The sequence below is a fragment of the Rhincodon typus genome, chromosome 3, assembly GCF_021869965.1.
Source record: "Rhincodon typus isolate 14 chromosome 3, sRhiTyp1.1, whole genome shotgun sequence".
In the NCBI taxonomy this organism is placed as follows: domain Eukaryota; kingdom Metazoa; phylum Chordata; class Chondrichthyes; order Orectolobiformes; family Rhincodontidae; genus Rhincodon; species Rhincodon typus.
Window position 1 is genome coordinate 42,483,395 of NC_063334.1, and position 5,481 is coordinate 42,488,875.

Consider the following 5,481-nt stretch of genomic DNA (forward strand, 5'->3'; position numbering starts at 1 on the left):
GCTGAGCAATTGTCTACTTTGCCAAGTTTTGTAACTGTACTAGATGATCTTGGCTAGAGGAATTTTGGAGTTCAAGTCTTCAGTATCATTACGGAAATGTTGTTAGTGCCCATAACCTTTCCAGTATCTTGTACCCCCAACAGTTTCTTGATATCACATGGAGTGAATTGAATTGACTGAAAACTGATATCTATAAATGTTGGGGACCACTGAAGGAGGCCAAGATGAATAATCTTTTCCGCACTTCTGGCTGAAGATTGCTGCAAATATATCAGCCTTATCTTTTGTGTTAGGCTCTTTTATCATGGGAGATGGGGATACATATGGAGCCACTTCCTCAAGTGAGTTATTTAATTGTCCACCAACTTTCACGACTAGATGTGGCAGGATTGCAGAGCTCAGATCTGATCCATTGGTTGTGGGATCACTTAGCTCTGTCTCTCACTTGCTGCCTATGCTGTTTGGTAGCCTCACCAGGTTGACACCTCATTTTCTGCGTGGTGTTGCTCCTGGTATGCTCTCTTGCACTCGGTTGATTCAGGATTGAAATCCCCTGGCTTGTTGATCATGGTTCAATGGGTGATAAGCTGGTCCATGTGGCTGCAGATTGTGCTCGAGTACAATTTTGCTGCTGCTGATGGCCGAGTGGTTAAGGTGTTACATTCAAAATCTAATGGGGGTTTCCCTGTGCAGGTTCAAACCCTGCTCACAGCAAAATTGTGTCACCTTTGATTGAAGGTTGAAAAACCAGTTAATTTTTTTTCTTTATTCATTCAAAGGATGAGAGCATCACTGTCTAGGCAGCATTTATTGCCCATCCCTAATTGCCCAGAGGGCAGTTAAGAGTCAACCACATTGCTGTGGGTCTGGAGTCACATGTAGGCCAGACCAGGTAAGGATGGCAGTTTCCTTCCCTAAAGGACTTAGTGAACCAGATGGGTTTTCCCAACAATTGGCAATGGATTCATAGTCATCATTAGATTCTTAACTCCAGATATTTATTGAATTCAAATCCCACCATCTGCCATGGCAGGATTCGAACCCAGGTCCCCAGAATGCTATCTGGGTCTCTGGATTAACAATACAGCAATAACATCACTAGACCATCACCTCCCCTATGTGCTGTACGCATGTGAATCCTTTTAAGAACCAATTTAATGACAGGAAGGCAGCAGGCACAGGATGATATTAATTCTGAATTCTTAACAGTTTCAATAAGATGCAGCACATCAATGATCTTTGAGAATAGTACCAAGAACCACTTTTTAATGGCTAATGAAATACGTATAAAAATCTTAGTTATCACATTACTGGGATATTTTCAAAGTTTTCAATATTAAAACTTGCTGCACAAGAAAATATCTCATGGGGTCAAAGTAAAGTAGTAGCAAATATTATGCTTAAAGTATTGGTTAAAGAATGGTAAACAATGACTAGGAATTCAGGTTGTCAGGCTGTTACTAGTGAGTGGTATGAGAATCTCAGCTGTTTAAAATCTATGTTGTGTCCTTCAATTAAAAAGTTATTGTTACATTCAAGTTCCTAAAGGTCATAAGAACAGAAGAGATAGGAAACTATCCAGCTTACTCCAGCATATGTATAGTCATGGCAGATCCAATTATAGCACTTTCCTGCTTATTGTTTAAATTAGATTCCTTTGAGGCTCAGTTAGACGATTACCCAACACCATTCAGTGCTCTCTGGGGAAGAGAATTCCAAACACAAATGCTTCTCAGAAGAAGAACGTAAAAACAAAGAACTGCAGACAGTAAGGACTGCAGATACTGGAAGCCAGAGTCGATGGACATGAAGCTGGAAAAGCACAGAAAGTCAAACAGCATCCAAAGAGCAGCAAAGTCAACGTTTCAGGCTGAGACCCTTCGTCAGTCCAGGGGAAAGTCCTTTTCAGTATCTACCTCATTAACACACTTGAGGATCCGATATTTGAGCTAAATCGTCTCTCATTCTTCCAAACTCCAGTGACTGTAGGCAACTTGCTGAACCTTCATCCCAAGAAACAGCCGAGGGTACCTTCTTTGAACTGCTCCCAATGTAATTACTGTGCAAGTCTGTCATAATGTGGATGTCAGGGTTTTAAAAAGTAAAACTGCATTATAACTGGACTATGTTATAAAACTGACAACCTGCACTTATGCACCTCGAGCTTATAGGTGACAAGGTAAAAACCACACTCACTTGTCCAAAAGACAAAGATTTCTCCTGAACCATATTTTTCTTGCTTGGATTATAAATGGGAAATTGGACTGCAATATAACAGAAATACCAGAACAGTTTTTCAACTCGGATAATCAAAGTGGCACACATTTTTAGCTGTGCAACATACTGATGCTGGAGTAGAGAGACTTATACATGGTTGAGTCAGAGCAGCAGGAGTTTAAGTTTAGAGGAAGCTGCCCAATTACACCTCTTGGATTTCTCCAGCTGCAGTTTGCCACAAATCTGTAAGTACAGAACAGTCAAGTAACCTCCAGACCAGCACACTGACAATATCCCTCTTTCCTCTTCTCCCAGTAAGAATATGTAATGTAAAACAAGAACACACGGAAAATGAAGGAAATAATTCCAGAAAATGAAGATCTAAGTTGATCAAATCAACTATCAAAGTGAAGAGTGACCATCAATTTTCAGAGAACAGTGTCAGCATTGGTGAACTCAAAATGAATCGAGACACAATTGTGATCTAGACTCTTAATCTTTAAATTTTTGTTTCATGTCTATATTTTCTTTCACACTGAATACCCGTATCAAACCATTTGCCTTTTGTCTGTGTTAATATTGACTGCATGTGCATGCATGCATATATTTGGAGTTTCTAGAAACATATAAAAGTTAAATCATAGAGTAAATTAGGAATCTTTTCTCTCCATTGCGATTTGGTAAAGAATAATCGTGTTACAATAAATACAGTTACTTCTGATAATGACAAAAACCAGTGTGAATTGCCTTTGCCCTGTATTAGGCAGTCATAAGACCCTAAGATAATTGAAGCAGAATTAGCCCAATTAGCCCATCATGTCTATCCCACCATTCGATGGTGATATGTTTCTGAACCCAATTCTCCTGCTTTCTCCTGTAACCTTTGATCTCCTTCCTAATTTAACAATCTGTCTTAAATACACTTAGCCTTCTGTGGCAATGAGTTCTACATATTCAGTCATTACTGTTAGTCATTACTGTAAGTCTAGCAAACACGTCAACTTGGAGGTCTAATTGGGATTGTATACATCTTCTGATAGCTTGTAGAGAGGCAAGGCATGGTTTTTAATGCATTCTTCACAGTAAAGTAATTTTAAACAAAATCATTTACTTCTCACAATTTCAAGTAATGTTCATCACTGCCTTGTCATGAAACGGTACTTTTGATCCCAAGTTTTGATTTTGTTTTTATCTGCATGCAGTTTGGACTGCAGTTTGCACTTGAGATACAGAGAGTTTCAGCTGATGGAGTCTGGGACACTGAAAAATTGTCAAACAATCCAGTGTCATAGATTTTAGAACAACACTTCAAGGTAAATGTTTAACGCATCCAAGGAACATCACCTGTAATTGCATCCCAACAGAACAGCCAGATCAACCTTTCAGGAACCATCTGAAACTGGGATCAACCTATGTATGGAAGGTTTATAGTAATAAAGTTATTTACTCATCAGATTTCAGCTCAATGTTGAAGACTAAAGTTATAAAACAAAACTTTTGTCGATAGATATTGAGTAAAAGCTTACAATCTGATCTTCTCAAAGTTGTGGCTGCATTGTTGAAAATCACAACTTTAAACTGAAGCAAGTATAAGTTGATCAACTTTAAGTGATTCACAGGTTACCATAGAAATTAATATTAAAACTCAGGTTAGGATCTTTCAGACATGCTGTGCTCAAGAAAAGAAAACATACTGACTAAAATGTGCAAAGCTGTGTATTCTTAGCTGAAAAGGTCACAAAACAAAACAAATCAAAACAAAATAAACACGTTTGGTCCTTCAAGACATTGCTTAGCAGAAATCAACTCCAAAACATTAAGTTGAATGGTATACATTTCAAATGGCCACATTCATAAATAAAGTAACAGTTAAAACAAAATAAGCTTACTTTTTTATTTCTAAATTTAATGTGGAAATTACACATCTGGTCAAGTTTTAATTGACCAGGCCCCATCTAGTGGCAGAAGTTGATTCATGCATTTACAACTCAAGTCTGGATCTATGTTCACTAACCAATTACTGCCACTAGTTGGAGCCAGGATTTCAACGTAAACTCAAAATAGGAGCCAGGAAAAGTGGACAACAGAGACTTTTAAAACCAAGAACAAGAGCATACATGTTGGGTCGGGTCATGGTGGGGTGGAGTGTGGAGTTGAGGGGGCGGGGGTAAAGGTGGGCCGAGTGAGTGGTAGAGAGAGTGTGGCCAAACACACAAACTGAAAGGAGGCCACAGTACTTCAGGGCCAAGTGCAGGGGCAAAAAAGGGGTTTTGAGAGCAGGAAGACCATGCAAAGTTTGTGCAAATAACATTTAACTAAAACATGCAACTTCAAAACAAATAGTTTCTGGTTTATGAAATTATGTTCAAGTTTGGGTGGCATGGTGGCTCAGTGGTTAGCACTGCTGCCTCACAGCACCAGAGACCCAGGTTCAATTCCACCCTTGGGCAACTATCTGTGTGGAGTTTGCATGTTTTCTGCGTGGGTTTGCTCCAGTTTCCTCCCACAGTCCAAAGATGTAAAGGCTAGTTGGATTGGCCATGCTAAATTGTCCATAATGTTCAGGGATGTGTAGATTAGCGGCTTGGGTCTGAGGGTTGGTGTGGACTTGTTGGGCTGAAGGGCCTGTTTCCACACTCTAGGGATTCTAGGCTTTAATTAATAGTGAAGTTCCCATTCTCCTACAGAAATCATAGTGAAATTTCTATTTGTCCTACAGAATGAAGGTCAGACTTATAATGCATCTCCGCTGTGACCAAAAACTCCCCTGTACATCAAGAAAATTTGCACAATATTTAAACATGTTATACACGTGTCCACTGACCAAAAGTGTACAGGATCTTACCTATGTCCTGGTACATTTGCACAAAGACTTATTTCTATCTTCTATTCTCCTTTCAAGTAGCATCAGCATTCCATTTACCTTTTAATTACTTGCTGTATCTTTGCACTTAAATTTTGTGATTTCTGGATAAAGACACAATGTTGTCCAACATTCTTAAGTTTCTCCAATAAAATAATATCCAACTTTTCCATTTTCCCTGTCAAATCTGAGAACCTCACAATTTTCACATTTCATTCCATCTAAGAAATTTGCCCACTCACTAAATTAAACTCTGCAGATTGTTTGGAGCCTCCTCACAGTGTAGTTTCCTAAGTATGTATCATCAGTGAATTTGGAGACAATGCCATCAGCTTTTCCAGCCAAGTAGTTGAGCCCCATTACTAGTTTCTCCAACAGTTCCATTTCGCTGACCTGAAAAT

General features: G+C 39.0%; 1 non-coding gene across 1 annotated transcript; it reads left to right on the plus strand.

Moving 5' to 3' along the window:
• Positions 1-630: 630 nt before the first annotated feature.
• trnal-caa lies at positions 631-714 on the plus strand. The gene has a single exon. It is a non-coding gene; the product is annotated as a tRNA-Leu (tRNA).
• The last annotated feature ends 4,767 nt before the right edge of the window (positions 715-5,481 follow it).